Raw genomic sequence first — 19606 nt, forward strand, 5'->3', positions numbered from 1 at the left:
ATAGAGGATAAAATTAATATGGCGAGTAGTCATGGCTGAGTTTTTATTGATCAGAGTCTTCTCTTATCAGAAGAAAAGACATTGCATTTGTCTTAAGGCATGAAATGAAGAAAGGAAGTATAAGTTTTATTTTAACTAACATCCATCTTTTTGTGAATATAAATTTTATCACTATGGAAAAAAGTATTCTAAAATAGTATTTAAATAAACTCTTGGTTAATTTTGAAAGTATGTTTGATTAATAGAAAAGTAGAAATTAAAATCTTAGTTGAATTGGAAAAATGAGCCCTCTTCATTTCATGTGTGTATGTTAGTTCAGCAGGTGGTATGAAACTAAAATATATGCTATGAGGCTGAGATCATGTATAACTATGGGAGAAATGGGGAATAATGCCAAGGGGGTGTGGCTGTGGCTCAAGAAAATTCATCCACCAGGGATGACAAACAGCTGGTGACGAAGTCCAGGAGGGGCTAAGGACTCTGTTTTGCTGAAAGGTAGCTCTGATGTAAATTTAGCAATGTGGGCAATTTCCAGGCACCACAAAGAAGGAAATCAACAACAAACCAGAGCTTGCAATGACAAATTGTGATCTACAGGGAAAACCTGGAACCCTCAGAAAAATTGGGACCTGTTTTTCACTGCATTGAATCCCATGGAGTAAGTGACCTGCTGAAGAAGCTCTGGGCTTCCTGGCCCAGAGTTCTGAAATGTGTCCTGAGAACAGAGCTGTCCCACATCACCCCTCACCCCGGTGAGCCAGGCAGTCCCTGCAGCATGGGGGCTTTTCCTGCAAAGAGTGCAAGTGACCCAGAGCCATGCAAGGGAGGGAGCGTGGGAAGTGTCCTCCTCGCTCAGCAAACTGGGCACAGTGAGGAACCACTTCAAGGTCTTAGAGATAAAGCAAATTCATTTTGATAATTTTATTATAACAAGTTGAACAAACCAATTAAGAAAAGATAATCTTAAGAGCTGGACTTGAGTAAATCCAAGCATATCTCAGGCTCCTATAAGAGAGCTTCTACTGCATCTTCTGTGTGTGGGAGCGTGCACACTACTTTTTTAAATTTTAGATCTAGCAGTGACAATGACAGGATTAAAATAGAAGTAGGAAGAGGAGATTGGTGTTACATCTTCCTTAAACATTTAGTAAAATTGGCCAATGTGACCATCTGGCTCTGGGCTTGGCTTTGTTGAAAGTGTTGTGGTCACTGACTCAATCTCTACAGTTTACTGGTGTATTCAGAGTTCTGATATCTTTTTGAGTCAGTTTATCTGGCTTATTTTTGACATACATTTGTCATAATATTCTCATAATCTTGCATATTTCTGCAAGGTTAGTAATAATGTCCTCTCTTTCATTCCTTATTTTGGTCATTTGACTCTTCTCTCTTTTTTTATTAGTCAGTATTGCCAAAGGTTTGCCAATTTTCTTGATCCTTCAAAAAATCAATTTTTGGTTTTATTGATTTTATCTATTGGTTTTTTTCTTCTGTACTTCATTTTTTCCTTCTAATCTCTATTATTTACTCCCTTTTATGGAGGGCTACACTTTGTTCTTTGTTTATTTTATTTTATTTTTCTGTGTCTTAAGGTAAAGGTTAGGTTGTTGATTTCAGACATTTCTTCTTACTTATGTATACTTTTGCATATCTAAATTTCCCCCAAGTATTGCTTTAGCTGCCTCCTTCATATTTATTTCACAATATTTTCCAATTTCTCTTGTGATTTCTTCTTTGACTCATTTGTTAATTAAGAGTGTCTTTTTAATTCCAACATAAAACTTGTTTTATGGCCTAACATATGGTTTCCTCTGGAGAATGTTTTATATGAAATTCAAAAGAATTGGAAGTCAGGCTCTTCCCCCCATTGTGAAGGCTGTGATGTTGCTACTCAGAGTGTGTGCACAGTCACCCTGAGATGACTATGGTCCTAGCAGGACTGCTTTAAGTGTCTCTTCTCCAGATCTCCCTGTGAGGCTGTTTCTGCTGGCATTCCGCTTCCTTCCGCTAGTGGCAGGCAGATTGTTCTATTGCTCTCAACAATGCCTTGGGTATATAGTGTGATCCTGTTAAATCCAGGCTTTTTTGAAGTGGTAGTTTTGAGGAGAGTCTTGATATTATACTGATCCTAAGGTTCTTCTGGGCCATTTCTTCCCTGATTCTCCCTGATAAACCATATGGACTAAATTCAGCGTATGGCTCTGATCGCTTCTTTCCAAAATTGCTATTGTTTGGGGAGTAGTCTCATGGTTGAACTTCATCACACTCTTTTTCAAATTAAAGCAATTTCTATGACAAGAGCTTCAGAGATTTTTTTTTTATTGTGGACTGACTGTTTTCCTGGGAAAAATCTCTGATACTTTCCAGAACAGGAGGAGGAAACAGTAGCTACTCTCTCTTTGAATGAAATCTCTGCTGTAGAGGATGGTGCTAAGTGGGGGCGTTAGCCTCTAGTCTTCTTTGCTTGCATTTCCCAGAGTGGAAATTTTCCATGTAAGAGAGTGGAAATAGAGGGATCAGAACCCTAGTGTTCTGTTTGCCATTCCTGGTAACGTGCTTCTGCTTTATGAATGGGAGCTAAGTGGAAGAATAAAGAAGCCCCATTATCTGGACAACACTTGCCAAGAATCTAGTCTCTGACACTTAGAGGTTAAAAGAATGAGCAATGCTGGTATCTGATCATCCTGGGGAAATACCTGGGAAATGAGAGGAGAAGGACCCCTTTCTCCTTAGCCATATACCTGGGGCTGGGTTGGTGATGAGGGAGAAGAATGTCATTGCTCAAGTACCCAGACTCACACTGGTCTTAAAATTTAATACATTTTTCTAAATAAATATTTCTTTTTTTTTTCTTTTTTTTTTTTTGCTAAATGCTCTTAAGGCAATTTTTGGGGACTTTAGCTACTCAAGGTTGATTTGAAGAGAGTGAGTACACAAAACTCCTTATGCTGGTTTTAGTTCAAAAAGTTTTTATTTACCAGACAGGCTGGATCTAAAACATAGTAATAAGATAAAATACAACAGGATAGTTTTGGAGAAGGATAATAATTTAGGGGTAAAATACTTTCCTATGTTATATAAAGAATTATTATAAAATTATGGCAAGGAATATAAAGTAATAAAGATAGTGAGTGAACATGGAAACAGACTAAAGAACCCTACAACAGACTCATTAAAACATAATGAGTCTGATATACAAAACGAGGTATCCCTTATTATTAGGAGAAGATTAGACTGTCCAATAAATGGCACAGAATAACTGATTTTACATACAAAATGACATTGAATCAAGAAGCGTGAATACATTTAATATTTTTGAAAAGCTATGTTAATTAAATCATGGTTATTAATATATATTTAATAAATGTATATTAATTACATTCAATAACATATACTGTTCACAAAAATTAGGGAATATTTTACCACTTTATATTCATTTTGAAATAACCCCTAATTTTTGTGAGCAGTATATGTTCCATGGGAATTTCCAGAGAGCCCTTGAGGATGGAGGAGATGAGGGGGGAAGAGAACGCATGACACTGCTCTCAAAGGCTTATTCAGGAGCAGGGATTCATGAAATTACCTACTAATCCTTTCTGTAAGAGTTATAAAATGCCTGTGCTCCAGAGTTGTTTGGTAAATACTGACAGAATAACTCATTTACTCTGATAGTAACCTACATTCCTATCCAAGAATAATTTTCTCCTGCTCTTGGTTGTGCAAGTAGATTGTGTCTTAAGCTCCCTACAGTTGAGCATCGACATATGACTATCCTAGCCAGTGGATAGTGAGCAGTTTTGAGGTATGCCACTATCATGCCTGGCATATAAAATCTCCTGTGCCTCGTCTCTTCTGTACAATAGATGCAAATATGATGAAGCCTTGGGGGATGGAGGGGACACAGGATGGAAAAAGAAGGAGCTTATGAATGACCAGTAGTGAAGGTCTCCTGACCAACTTCACACTACCCCACGTCTTACATTATCGAGGCAGAAATCTGGTCATCGAGCCACTGAAAATGTAGCGTCTACTTGCCAGTTCAGTGCACCTAGTTCACAGGCTTTGTGTGTTTAGGATTTAAGATGATATCAAAAGAATGTGTAAATTTAGATATTTGGAAGGAAAAAAGACAACTAATATCCCTATTTTTACATAATACAATAAGGATAAGGACAGAGTACTACGTTGATGAATGGCTGCTAGATAGAAGATTGTTCAGGTTACCCATTGCTGTGTAATAAACCTGAAACTTAACTACTTAAAGCAATAATCACTTCATTCTGTAATCTTATTGTTTAAGTTTTTGAGGGTCAGGACTCAGGCAGAGGTCAACTGCATGATTCTTCTGTACCCTAAAACATTAAAAGGTTGTTGGCAGATGGGTGAGTCTGGCCCATCAAAAATTATTTAATTCATGTCTTGTACCCTGCTGGGAATGGCCAGAAAACTGGGCTTAGCTACAATTATGGAGTAGGGGACAGCATAGCTCTTACACAGTACCCGGTCGTTCCAGAAAAAAATGTCTGAGAACCTTGGTTGAAATCAGTGGTCTGACCTCAGAAGTTCCAGCTCAATTTCAAGGGCAGGAAAATTAGATTCCGCTACTCATTGTAAAGTGTGGCAAATAATTTGCTGTCATCTTTAATCTAAAGCAGAAGAACAAATCTTTTTAATAATTGAGAAGGAAGAATTAGTTGATAAGAATGTAAGTTTGATTTTAGAATCTCTAGAAACAAAGTTGATTTTCTATTGACTCTGTAAGGTAAGACCATGAGGTAATATTTTTGAGAGTTTCTGGGAATTCTGGTCCAAGTCCTTTTGAAAGCTGATACCAAGATGGGATTGAATATGCAAAAGATTTATTTGGAGAAAATTCAGTGAAGAACAGGACAGAGTTCATGAGGAGAGCTTTCAGACCAAAGGCAGGACTGATAACTTTGAAAAGAGAGAGAAGAAGAATGATTGAACAGGAAAAGATGACTACTGGCAGCTGAGACCATTGCAGTCAGGAGACCAGGAGTCCCTGCAAGAAGAGTGCATGTGCTAGGAGTCCTTGATCACACAGGTAGGCTGCTGTGTCCCTTCTGCCTGGCATAATCACGGGCTGGGGCAGCCCAGGGACAATGTGTCCTGTCTGCAAATGCCATGATCCATCCAAGTGTGGCAACTGAAGTCAGTAAGCTCCTCCCAGCAGATGCCTCAGGAAGGTGAGAAGGAGCAGAATACACCATGGGTACCATCAGGCATGAGAGTAGCAGAGTGAGTGTAAACAATATTTGTGGAGAAAGGTAGAGTTGATTCAGGAGACAAAGGAATGAATTCTGTAACTGATACAGTTAGGTTTAGTGCCCATGGATTTTGAGCACAATAGATTCCCTGTGAATTTCTCTTCCTTAGCTGCCTAGGTTCAATGTTCAACTCTTATTTTCTTTTTCTCTCATTCCTTTGATGCTCTTGACTTTTGTAAATTATTTCACCACCTACAATTGAACTGATATAGAAGATAGAATAGAATGATTTTAAAGCAAACATACAGATAATTTTTTAAATACCTTCCAGGTGTTCTTTTGACTATTCAGATAGATCTGCTAAAAATATTGACACTCATGTCTCTCAAAACAAATGGCATCAGGTAAGGATATACCCATGAGTGAAATTTTTAGGTCACAGAAATGCGTATGCTCAAGTGTAGAAGATGAACAGAATCCTCGCTGAGCCGAAGAATCACTGATGCTCTACTTGTCTGCTAATGCTCTGGGTGAACATTTGCTTGGTTCTTGTTGTTTTTTGGCTATTCTGGGGATGTGTAGTAAAATTTAATTATGCTTTAGTGTGCATTTTTTTCCTGATTGCTATTAATATAAAGAATCTTTACTGGTTATTCTTGGAGACTTGACTCTCTTTCCTTATTTAGCTTTAGAAAGCCCTTAGACAATTATATTACTTGTGTATGTCTTTTTGTTAGTGAATTCTAGGGATTCTTTGTGTTCTGAATGTGAAATTTCAGTCAGTTTTATCTATTTCAAATACTTGGTCTGTGGCTTGCGTTTTCACATTTTTATTGATGCCATGTAATAAATGTCTTATCAATGTTTAAATTGATAAATAAATGTATTATTCATGTTAAATAATTACATACAACAAAAATCAGTAATCAACAGCTACCTACAAAAATGCATAGATCTTAGAAATATACTGTTTATAAAATAAACAATCTAATAAAATAGTACATCCTTTATGATTCCATTGATTACAAGTTCCAAAGTAAGCAAAGCTAATCTATGCTGTTAACAGTGCAGATTGTGATTGGGCAGAGTTATGGAGGAGGGGGCCAGGGTTCTGGCAACCTTCTCTATTTGATTTGTGTTTGCATTATTGTTTACTCTGTTGGTCATTTAGTTGTACTAGTGTGTTCTTTGTACCTTTAGGGCACAAAATGAATACTATACTTCACCTTAAAGAAAGGCTACAAGTGTGAAATACTAATTTGACCAAAAAAATGTGAAAATGGATTAGAAAAGGCATTCTTAAAGCATATATTTGAAGGTAGTGTTAATAAAGATGCATACAATAAAAGCACAATAAAATCAGAGAATTATTGCACCACGCTTTGTAAGTGGTATCAGCTATGATGTTACACAGAACTATTTTGTAGCTGATAAAATGCTTTCAGTTATATGTTAAAAACTCAGATTCAAATTTCTCTGAACAACAAGAATACCTGTTGTCTCAAACAAAACGTCCAGGGTTAAGGGCACTTCAGAGGATGTTGAACCCCCTTGCTAAATGTTAAGGTGACCAACCCTTTTATAATGAAAAAGATATAAATTGAAGAAACAAAATAAATTGAAGAAAACAGTATCGTGAATAAAAAAAACATTTTATTCATTGTAACAATAATACACTATAATAAGATAAATGCATAATAAAAATATTTATAATATTTTATATTGTAATTATGCTTACATGTCTATTAATTTTTAATAATAATTTTAAGAAAAATACTCATTTAAATACAAATACATCACATCACACTCAATGGATGGACTCTGCATCGATTAAATATGGACATTTACAGATTAGTCTTCCAATATCAAAAAGGAGAACATGTAAGAGGACACTGTTTGAGGGAGGACGGAACTTAAAAAAGAAGGACTGTCCTCTCTAAAGGGGACGATTGGTCACCTTATAAATGTGCCTCCCCAAGTTTGTCTGTTGCAACTTTACTCTGAAGTGTAATGGCATGTTGGAATGGTAACATTGAGACATTGAGAGGTAATTAAGCCATGAGGATGGGGCCCTCATGATGAGTTTAATATTCTTACTAGAAGGGATGTGACGGAGTTTGCTTACTCTCTCTCTGCCATGTGAGGACACAAGAAGATGGCTGTCTTTAGAGAAGAAGAGAGCTCTCCCCAGACATCTATTCTCCGACTGTGAAAAACCAATGTTGTTTCAATTAACACAGCATTCTGTATTAGCAGTCCAAATTGATGGAAACACCCAGGTTCAATAATGGCATCTGCCACCTAGATTTTCAAAGCCTTTCTGCTTTCCTGTCTTTTATCTGGATGAACCAGATTATTGTAGGCTAGTTCATACGAGTCAAACTATAACAACCGAAATTATAAAAGGGACTCTCCTTAATCAATAGAGTCAGGACATGTTTCCTAGAAGCTTTCAGAATTTTCCCCTTTGTTTTTTAGCCAAAATTGCTTCTAACACACTGTTTGAATCAATCGTTGTTAAGGAGAAGAGAGTCACTGCAGTTGATTAGATCAATTCATACCTCCTTCTGGGCTTGAGAAAGGCCTTCTCACTAAGAATCTGAAAGACCAAGGGAGCTGAGAAGCAGGAATTCTTTTAGAAACAGAAAGATAAATAAAAAAAATATGTAGATGGAAAGGAGGGAGGGTTAAGGGGAAGGAGGGAAGGAGGGAGGAAAGGAGAGACAAGTAAAGTTGTAGATACCATGCATCATATATGCATTATAAATTTCACATTCCAAAAAGACAAGATAGACATTTTTAGGAAATGGAAAATACAGCAAATGCACCATCTATGTTTCTTACATTATACTAAATTGGGGCAATAAAGGTCATTTTTAGACAGATATGTAGATAATTTTACGGTATACAATGAAATGGTAGAATACCTTTCAGAGAGCTTCGTTGTGCTTTTAGGTTACTTTCCCTTTGAAATATGAATTCCTTTTCAGCTTCTAGCCTCTCTGTTTACTTGTCTTTCTTCCCCAGTTTGTTTATTGTATTTTGAGAAATGGGGTAAGGGTTGAGGGAGAAAAATGAAAGAGGAAACTGGGAAGAGCCACTGAAATGCTGTCAATTTCTGATTCATGGTCAAAATAAATGGCTTTACTGTAAAGATTGTTAGAATGCCAAAATTATCTCTAAGGTTTGGCCCATAACCATTGTCCTATTCTTCTAGTGTCTACCCTCCTCCCAGCCCACACTCCAGTCTCTCCTTGGATGCCCGTTATCCACAGGGGATGCATGTCTAAGGGGTACTCCTCGTCTGCTTCTTCCTGCAGGAGACTCAGTTTTCTCTACAATCCCATGTCTGGTGTTGCCAGTAGTTGCTTTCCTCCAATCCTATTATAATTTGAGTTATTGTTACATTGTAGGAATAATTCAGAAACTCAAGTAATGGGTTATTTAATAATAAACACATACTTTGGAGTCAAATATTTAAAATTATTGAGCTGAGCATTGACTTTTATTATGCCTGCATACGTATTAGAAGACATAAAATTGTGAGGTTTTCTTTTCCTAAAGGGGTTCAATTTTTCTAAAATTGTGGGCCTTTTCATGTTCAACAGTTTTGAGTTCAGAATACACCAAGTTTGGAGAAAAATGTATGAAATTAGAGCTCTCTAAAGCAAATCTGGCTCTTGTGATAGGAAAATCACTCTTCCATGTGCTCAAACCTTTTGTTTTTATAGAGCCTGAGGGGTGTTTTGTTTTGTGTCTCTCCTTTGCCTGTGAAGTTAATGACGTCTGAGAAACTCAAAAAGGATGCTTCCTTTCGATGAAATGTGATGATTTCCTTCATAGAAAATTAATTTGACTAGAATTTTACTGGTTCAACATAGCAACTGCTCTGAATGAAGGCATTAACTCTCTATTACAGATAGTGGATATTCAGAATGTGCCAATTAGGATTGAAACCATATAAAATTGCTATATTTTTCAGATTCAAAAAGCAACTATTCACTCTCTAACCCAAAGAATTTACTATCTCTCAATATTTCCATTTAATTTATTAAAGCTCAGAAAATGTATTAGCACAGACTGAATCAAAGAAATTTGTGCTGTCTTCATCTCAGACAAGAAGTTACAGTACTGGAAAGAAAGTAAGCTGTTTTTAAAATAAGAAATTAAACTTTTTGTATCTGAGTCTTTGACTTTTCTCTCCAAAAAAGAATAATAAGCAAATCTACAAAATAGTTCATAAAATCTATACTCATAATATGTGTCCATAGACTGGGAAAAGTTTCATGGATCTCAGACAGTTTAAGAAAATCTACAAATGAAAACACATACATACTTGTGTTTTTGTTTACATATTTCATATATATCTACATATTCCACTGTACATGAGTGGAAATTGCCAGCTGAATTAACTCTGGTAACTGCTTCAGTCTTTTACATTTAATGATTGCTATCTACTGGTCTAGTGAAAGCTGAAAATTCCAAAATTTTTATTCTAGACAACAGTCACACATATTGCTTTTGAATAAAAATTCTGACAGGGTGTATTCTGACGCCTGTCTCTTCCCTACTGAAACTGAGAAAAATTCAGCTTGTAAAGCAGAAAATCAGTCAAATGATATTAAAGTAAAAGAACTTGAGTTTGAGTGACTTTATCATACCTTATTGTGTCATCAGATGGATGCCATTTACAGGGCGGATAAAAGTGTGGCTGATCAGTGTTGCGCTGTTTTTCCTAGAAAATTGTCAGAAAGAACTATAATGAGAGTCACATGTGTGCTTTTTAATATTCTAATAATCCCATTAAAAATAAAAAACTGGTCATATTACTTTTAATATTATAATTTAATTAATACAGTATATAGAAAATATTATTATTTCAATTTGTAATCAATGTAAAATAAATGTTTGTACTTAATTTTTATTAAACTTTTGTGATCTAGTCTTACTCGACACTTATTGTATTCTCAGCTTGGATGAGGTGTGTTTCACGTATTAACACCCACACACAGCAGGGGCCGCGGCACAGTGATGTGGGTCCAGAGACTGAACCGCAAGAACCACAATGCTTTTCTCCCTTTTGAAGAACTACAAGCTTTTTGTATTGCTCCATTTGAAAAACATTTTATTAAGCCTAAAATATAACATTAGGATTCTGTTTGTGTTATTACCTGTAATTGTGCGGTGTTCAGAAATTTTAAAAATTAGAGATCTAATGATAAAGATGTGTTTTTGTTATTATCATTTCAAAGATGTTTTGGAAAGGTCTTTATGGGTATGAGGGGCATATACGTGTGTGAGAGGTGGAGGAAACCACATAGAGTGATGTTTTAGGTCCTGGAACTTTTAGTGCTTCTCCAGTAGATATACACTGTTCCTTTAACAAGCACAGCAATCTAGCGTGACATATTGTGAACACAATTTTGAAATACTCACATGAGATACTTTTGTGTGTTAAGCTAAACCAGACAGTAGATTTAATTTGTGCAGAAGTCAGTCTGGTCTTCTGAAACAGAAGGACATAACCCTAATAGAGCTTAACATTTGGTTCAGGTCTTTACATGTGCACATTTATACGTACAGCTTCACCTAACTAAGAACAGGTTAATGTCTACATCTCGAACACAGATGTGAATTCTTATCACTATGCTGCAGAGCTGTAAATTTCTGTCTCAAACTCATTGTTATTCAAAGATTATCCTCACTCCCCAAAACTTATATGAAAAAATAAAGAATAACTACTACTTGGTTCTGGATACTTATAATGGAGGTAAACAATAAAATTATGCATAAAATTTAAAATAAAATTTATTTTTATTAGTATGTTTAGCTCCAAAGGTCATTAATAACGCCAGCTGTACAGTGCTTCCTCGGGCACATTTCGCATTGAGATTGACTCTGGCAGCGAGATCTTAAAAGAAATGGAGACTCCCGTACATCTCAGGAATTTCAGGTTCATCTTGTAATCGTTATGCTGTTAAAAACATTCAGCAGCCAGATATTGAAAATATGGCCTCACTATTGATGAGAAATAAATGTCATGAGTAGATCAAGTTAAAGTAAAATACAAAGATCAAGTTAAATTGAAATATGTATTCAGTGTTTCTACTAACATCTTTGTATGAGAATTTTATATTCTTAAAAACTGCCAAGAAATTTAGGACGTCAGCGGCTTTATAATTATTATAGCATGGGCAACTTTCCAAGCGTTTCTTTGAAATGGACTTAAATTCTGGGAATATTTAGCCCATTTTAAAAAGGAACAAATCTTTATAATATCAGAGGGATTGGGTATACTTAAGAAAGCTTTCTCGGCCCTGGCCGGTTGGCTCAGCGGTAGAGCGTCAGCCTGGCGTGCGGGAGAACCGGGTTCGATTCCCGGCCAGGGCACATAGGAGAAGTGCCCATTTGCTTCTCCACTCCCCCTTCCTCTCTGTCTCTCTCTTCCCCTCCCGCAGCCAAGGCTCCATTGGAGCAAAGATGGCCCGCGCGCTGGGGATGGCTTCTTGGCCTCTGCCCCAGGCGCTAGAGTGGCTCTGGTCGTGACAGAGCTACGCCCTGGAGGGGCAGAGCATCGCCCCCTGGTGAGCAGAGCGTCACCCCCTGGTGAGTGTGCTGGGTGGATCCCGGTCAGGCGCATGAGGGAGTCTGTCTGACTGTCTCTCCCCGTTTCCAGCTTCAGAAAAATACAAAAAAAAAAAAAAGAAAGCTTTCTCTTTCTTTAACATTAAGAGTATAGTTACAGACAGACTTTGAAGTACATACTTTTTTTTTTTTTTACAGAGACAGAGAGTGAGTCAGAGAGAGGGATAGACAGGGACAGACAGACAGGAATGGAGAGAGATGAGAAACAGCAATCATTAGTTTTTCATTGCGTGTTGCAACACCTTAGTTGTTCATTGATTGCTTTCTCCTATGTGCCTTGACTGCAGACCTTCAGCAGACTGAGTAAACCCCCGCTGGAGCCAGCGACCTTGGGTTCAAGCTGGTGAGCTTTTGCTCAAACCAGATGAGCCCACGCTCAAGCTGGAAACCTTGGGGTCTCGAACCTGGGTCCTCTGCATCCCAGTCTGAGGCTCTCTCCACTGCGCCACTGCCTGGTCAGGCAGAAGTACATACTATTTTAATATGATAGATGAACTACTAAATAAGAGAAATTGTTATTATCTGGCATGACTGATAAAATGATGCATTATTATTTACTCTCTCCTTAGATAAACAAATATAATTTGATATTGCCTGACCTGTGGTGACGCAGTGGATAAAGTGTCGGCCTGGAATGCTGAGGTTGCCGATTTGAAACCCTGGGCTTTCCGGGTCAAGCCACATATAAGAAGTAACTACCATGAGTTGATGCTTCTTGCTCCACCCCCCTCACCACCTTCTTCTTTATTCTATCTCTAAAATCAATAAATAAAATGTGTGTGTGTGTGTGTAATTTGATATAGAGCATTCAGGAGATCATCAAGAAATTAAAGCACGTGTGTGTGTGTGTGTGTGTTTGTGTGTGTGTGTATTCTTCTGCATGGTGTGATATAAGAAAAGAAACATTAACAATTTTATCTCTGGATCTCAAAAGCATAACTTAATGGCAAGAACTGAGATAAAGTCAAATTGTTTTCTTGGAGAGTTGTGTCTTATAGAACCAGAGACAATTATTACTTGAGAGTACATGGCAATGTAGTTCATATTTTGAAGATAAGAAAAAGGGCTACATATCTCACAGCTTTCTCTGCAGAAAATTCTTCTCATTATATAGATGGAGCACTTTTAAATTGAAGGGAACTCTATTTTCAGATTTCCTCAGTATTTGAGATGCAGGAAAAGTTTAGAATTCTGAACAAGTTGGGCAAAAGGAAATAACTTGTATGCACGTGTGTTTTAGTTCACAATAAATATATTAAAATTTATGAGAAAGACTATCTAAATTACATGAACTATTTACAAATTCTATGATTTAAAATGTATAATTTGAGAAGAATAGATGCAGAAAACAAAGTTTACTTGCAGCCCTGGGCAGTTGGCTCAGTGGGAGAGCATCAGCCCCATGTGTGGATGTCCCAGATTTGATTCCTGGTCAGGGCACACAGGAGAGAAGACCATCTGCTCCTCAACCCATCTTTCTTCCCCTTCTCTCTTTCTCTTTTCCCCTCCCACAGGCATGGCTTGATTGATTCAAGTGCATTGGACTTAGGCGCTAAGGATGGTTCCCTGGACCTTCTGCCTCAGGCTCTAAAAATAGTTTGGTAGCAAGCATGGCCCCAGATGGGCTCATGATAGGGTTTTCAGCCCCAGATAGGGTTTTCTAGGTGGACCCTGGTTGGGGCTCATGCAGGAGTCCATCTCTATCTCCTCTCTTCTCACTATAAAAATAAGAAAAAATAAAATAAAATCTACTTTTAATATTTATGTGGATCAACACATTTTTCTCCGCACAGACACACCAAATGAAAGTAAATACTACCTTTCCATTATAAAAATAAAATTTATTCCTCATTATAGAATTAGAGCCATTGTGCTGTACTTTGATAATTTGTACTAAGCATATCTTAGTGTACAGGCTCTGAAAAGTGTGCTCAATAGCTATAACAAACTTCCATTCGATGGCACGGCATGTATACCTTAGATAAAAGGCTCATTTTGTAGGATGTTTTAAATCAGACAATATTCTTAAAATGTGCTTAATTTTACAGTGTATATAATTCAAAAACCTTATTTAAAGGAATGCATGCAGAGGAGAGTTAAGCAAGCCTTAGGTAAAGCTTAAAATAAGCCTTAAATTGACAGAGCTGAGGTCCAGTTGAACTTCTTAAGGGCACAAAGTCCAATACTCTTTAAAGAGAAACAATATGCCTGACTAGGTGGTGGCACAGTGATTAAAGCATTAGCCTGGGATTCTGAGGACCAAGATTCGAAATGCTGAGGTTGCCAGCTTAAGCATGGGTTCATCAGCTTGAACATAAGGTTACTGGCTTCAGAGTGGGATCACAGACATGACCTCATGACTGCTAGCTTGAGCCCAAGATTGCTGGCTTGAGGAAGGGGTCACTGATTCAGCTGTAGCTCCCTTGTCAAGGCACATATGAGAAAGCAATCAATGAACAACTAAGGTGCTGCAGCTATGAGTTGATGCTTCTCATCTCTCTTCCTTTCTGTCTGTCTGTCCTGTAAGGTATTTTTCCCCACCGAGAAGGAAGGAACAGGGCTCAGAGCCACCAAGTGTGGAATAACAAAAGGCTTTATTCAGTACAGAGCGTGCATTCTGCCCAGCAAGGTTCCCTGGCCCCAAGGAAAGATGGAGGCCAAGGAAGTTGCCCGGATTAAACCACGTGGGAGATATTTAAAGGGGTCCCTCTAGGGAAGTCGAGCTAACATGACGTGGTGAAATCTCACTGGCTGGTAGAAGTCACTTTTTTCCAAATGGTTCCCGTGAAGCCTCCTTTGGCGCGCTTGGTTGTGGGTGGTCCTAGCCAAAGTTCGCGGGTCTGAGTTCCCCACCTGACCATCCCCCATTATCCACCGACCTTACATGTCCCTCTCTTAAAAATAAAATAGAGAGAAACAATACAATTCAGACATTCTATAATCTAAGAATCAGATGTCCAGCAAGAATCCAAATTTCCTATACAGAAAAATATGTCCCAGAAACAGGAAAATATAGTCATTATTAACAGATTTAACAAAAAGTTTAAAAACAATTAGAAATATTTTATATTTAATAAAATCTATAAACATGCAGGTCCTAGATGCTTAACAAAATTGTACCCTAACACACCAGCACAACCAAAGTGCAGAAAAGCACTAGTAAAGAAGAAATAGTAAAAGCAGTTGGCGATATTATGTAGATGAAAAAAAATGACTATCCTCAGGAAAACACAAGCCAGAAGAAAACCTATTAAGTTATTTAATATACTTAAAGAGGAAAATGAAGCGGCAAGCATTTACAATCTATGCACAGCAAAAACTCCTTCAAACAATGAAGATTGAGCAGAACTTTTCCAACAAAACTCATTGGTAGCAGAAATGTATAGAAGATGTGCTAAAGCATATTTTATTTTGCCAGTTGAAAAGTATAAACTTGGATATGTAGAAAAGGATGAAGAACAATAGAAAAGATAGTATGTGGTAAATAGAAAAGTCTTTGTTTTATTATTTAAAAAATTTTAATAGGAAAATGTGAAAAATATATAGTATATCACAACAGAGTTACAGTGTCTATATTAGTATCAGAAGTGGTAGACTGCAAGAAAAAGGAATGTTACCACTGACAGTAAATGAAAGACATTTCACAGTGAAAGAGGGTTACTTCTTCAAGGAATTAATAAACCTAGCTATGAGTGCATCTGAAACAGCTGCAAAATGCATGAACCAAAACTGATGGAATTAGAAGGAATAATGGACAAATCTATAAATAGATTTGAAAATTTCAACACGTTTTTCATGAATTAATAGAACAATTACACAGAAAATCAAGAGATATACAGATGGACCTAGAAGATATTGTGCTGAATGAAATGTCAGATAGTAAAGACATATATACTGATACCATGTGAAATCTAAGGAACAAAATAAATAAACAAACAAAACAGAAACACTGATAAGTACAGAGAATTGACTGATGGTTGTCAAAAGGATGAGACTATTTGCCACCTATCCTGTGCATGCTGAAAATTTCAAAACACACTTTCTTATTTTTTAATTCTCTATCCCTATAAGCTTTGGTATATCACTTTTACATAATTGCATAATACCTATGAAAAATAATTCTGCACTTTTCAGCTAGGGCATATTCATAGTTTTAAGCATCATGTTATTTTGTTTGAGAAGTGCATGCTTTGAGACAGATCATACAATTTATTTAGTTCATAAGCTGAAAACAATTTTTTGAAGTGCTATACTATTATTTTTTAATTTTTCAATTATAGTTGACATCGCATATCATTTTATATTTGTTTCAGGTGTACAGTATAGTGATTAGACAGTGATATAACATATGAAGTGATCTCTAGATAATCTAGTATCCACCTGGCACTATACATGGTTATTACAATATATTAATTACATACCCTATGCCAAGGATCAGGAACCTAAGGCTCGCAAGCCAGATGTGGCTCTTTTTGATGGCTGCATCTGGCTCACAGACAAATCTTTCATACAAAAATAATGATAAAAATATAAAACATTCTCATGTATTACAATCCATTCATTTCCTACCACTCATATTCATGGTTGCAGGTGCCTGGAGCCAATCACACCTATCCTCCGAGACAACATCAAATTTTATTGGATATTGCAGAATGTACACGGGTCGTTGTGAGGTCAGGAAGTAAACTTCCCTCTTTTTAATCAAGTAGTCAGCTAGCTAATTGCAGAAACCCTTTTGACGAAGAAGATGGCTAAAAGAAAAAAGATGAGGAATATTATTCTTTTCAGCAGGAATGGACAGAGGAATTCTCTTGTGGAGAGAGCAGGTTCTGCAGTGTGTCTAATATGCAATGATAAAATTGCATCGATGAAATGGTCAAATATAAAGCAGCACTTTGATACACGCCATAATACATTTGCATCGAAATATCCAGCGGGGGACAGCAGGAAGAAAGCATGTCAAGAGCTACTGTGCAGAGTGCAAGCTAGTAAGCAGCAACTCCGTGTTTGGACCCAACAAGGTGACTGGAATTTGGCTAGCTTTGCTGGTGCTTTAGCAATTGTGAGAAATAGAAAGCCATTCACAGATGGGAAGTATGCCAAAACATTCATGCTTAATGTTGCCAATGAACTTTTTGACGACTTTTTGGATAAATACAAGATAATCAAACAAATAATAGACATGCCTCTGTTGGTAAGAACTGTTCATGATCATACTATCATGACGGCAAATCAAACTGATGCAGCACAAGTTAAGGACATAAGTGCAACATGATTCTTTTCTCTCACTTTGGATGAGTCAACAGACGTAAGCCATTTATCCCAGTTCAGCGTGATTGCAAGGTATACTGTTAGTGACACACTATGTGAGGAAAGTCTTGTTGTTTTGCCTATGAAAGAGACAACAAGAGGGGAGGATTTATTCAAGTCTTTCACTGAGTTTGCTAAAGAAAAAAATCTACCAATGGATAAACTTATTTCAGTGTGTACTGATGGTGCTCCGTGCATGGTGGGGAAAAACAGAGGATTCGTAGCTCTTCTTCGTGAACATGAAAAGAGACACATCCTAAGTTTTCACTGCATCCTACATCAGGAGGCGCTTTGTGCTCAGATGTGTGGCGAGCAGCTTGGTGAGGTGATGTCGCTGGTCATTCGGGTGGTCAACTTTATTATTGCCCTAGCTTTAAATGATCTCCAGTTTAAAACACTACTGGATGAAGTTGGGAATAATTATCCTGGTCTGCTTCTGCACAGCAATGTGCTTTGGTTGTCATGGCTTGTCTGAGTGAAATCTGGACTTTTATTGAAATGAAAAATATCAAGCATCCTGAGTTATCTAACACTGAGTGGCTCCTGAAGTTCTACAATCTCATGGACATGACTGAACATCTGAACCAGCTTAATGTGAAAATGCAAGGCATTGGAAATACAGCCTTATCCCTTCAACAAGCAGTGTTTGTATTTGAAAACAAGCTGCAACTCTTCATTGCTGACAAGCAAACAGATCATTTACTACACTTTGAAAAACTTGGAGAGTTTAAAAGATGCATGCACAGAAAATGACCCTGTTCAACATCTTGATCTCCAGCAGTTAGTGGGCTTCACATCTAATCTCTTGCAGTCATTCAAAGTGCACTTTGGAGAATTTCGTGAGCATACTCATCTTGTTAAGTTCATCACCCATCCACACAAGTGTGCAGTGGACAGCGCCGACCTGAGTTACATCCCTGGTGTCTTCGTCAGAGATTTTGAGCTACAAGCTGCTGACCTGAAGGCCTCAGACATGTGAGTGAATAAGTTCAAGTCACTGAATGAAGATTTGGGAAGACTTGCATGACAGCAAGCAGAATTGGTGACAAACACAAGGGGAGAAATGAAAAAACTTCAACCCATGGACCAGATGATTGTCAAAACTTGGAATGCACTTCCCATCACATACCATACACTGCAGGTGTGAGTATTGCTGTACTGACAATGTTTGTCTCTACGTATGCATGGGAGCAGTCTTTCTCACATCTAAAGAATGTTAAGCCCAACCTACGATCATGTTTAACGGATGGAAGTCTCAATGCCTGCATGAAGCTTAACCTCACCACGTAACTACCAGACTACAAAGCCATCAGCAAAACCGTGCAGCACCAGAAGTCGCATTAATGGTAAGAAGTATTTTATTTATTATTGGTTAGCAACAGCATAACAACATTATTAAAAAGAATTCAGAGACTTATTGTACTTTAAAAGTGTTGGTCTTACATAAAATGCACACATTACTTGTATTTAGTGTTAAACATATTGTATGGCTCTCATGGAATTACAATTTAAAATGTGTGGTGTTCATGGCTCTCTCAGCCAAAAAGGTTCCCGATCCCTGCCCTATGTTGTACTGTACATCCCCATGACTCTTTTATAACTTCTTATTCCCTTCATCTTTTTCATTCATCCCTTTGACAACCATCAGTCAATTCTCTGTAATTATCAGTGTTTTAGTTTTGTTTATTTATTTTGTTTCTTAGATTTCACATGGTATATATCTTTTACTATCTGACTTATTTCATTCAGCACGATACCTTCTAGGTCCATCTGAACTGTCACAAATAGTGAGATTTCATTGACTGTTACGCTGCATACTGTTTTCTTGCATATATATATATATATATATATAGCACATCTTCTTTTCCAGCTGTGTATTGCCAAGGTTGCTTCCATGTCTTGGCTATTGAAAATAAGAGTGCATATATTTTTTCAAATTAATGTTTTCAATTTCTTTGAATATATACCCAGAAGTGGAATTGCTGAGTCATGAGGCAGTTCTATTTTTAATATTTTGAGGAACCTCTCTAATGTTTTTCAAAAAGGCTGGACCAGTCTTCATTCCTAGTGACAATGCACAAGGGTTCCCTTTTCCCTCATCCTTACCAACATTTGTTTGTTGATTAATTTATAGTAGATGTTCTGACAGGTGTAAAGTAATATCTCATTGTGATCCTCTTTTGAAAAATGCCTGTCCATGTCTTCTGCCTGTTTTTTTAAATTGTATTGTTTGGGGTTTTTTTGGTGTTGAATTATATGACTTTTTAAAATTAATTTTGGAGATTAACCCTTCATTGGATCTATCATTGGCAAGTATCTTTTCCCATTCAATAGATTGTCTTTTCATTTACCAGAAAAAAAAATTACTAAGAATAATGTCAGAGAGTTTACTGCCTATGAATCCTTTCTGAAGTTTTATGGTT

The sequence above is a fragment of the Saccopteryx bilineata genome, chromosome 1 (genome assembly GCF_036850765.1).
Source record: "Saccopteryx bilineata isolate mSacBil1 chromosome 1, mSacBil1_pri_phased_curated, whole genome shotgun sequence".
Classification (NCBI taxonomy): Eukaryota; Metazoa; Chordata; class Mammalia; order Chiroptera; family Emballonuridae; genus Saccopteryx; species Saccopteryx bilineata.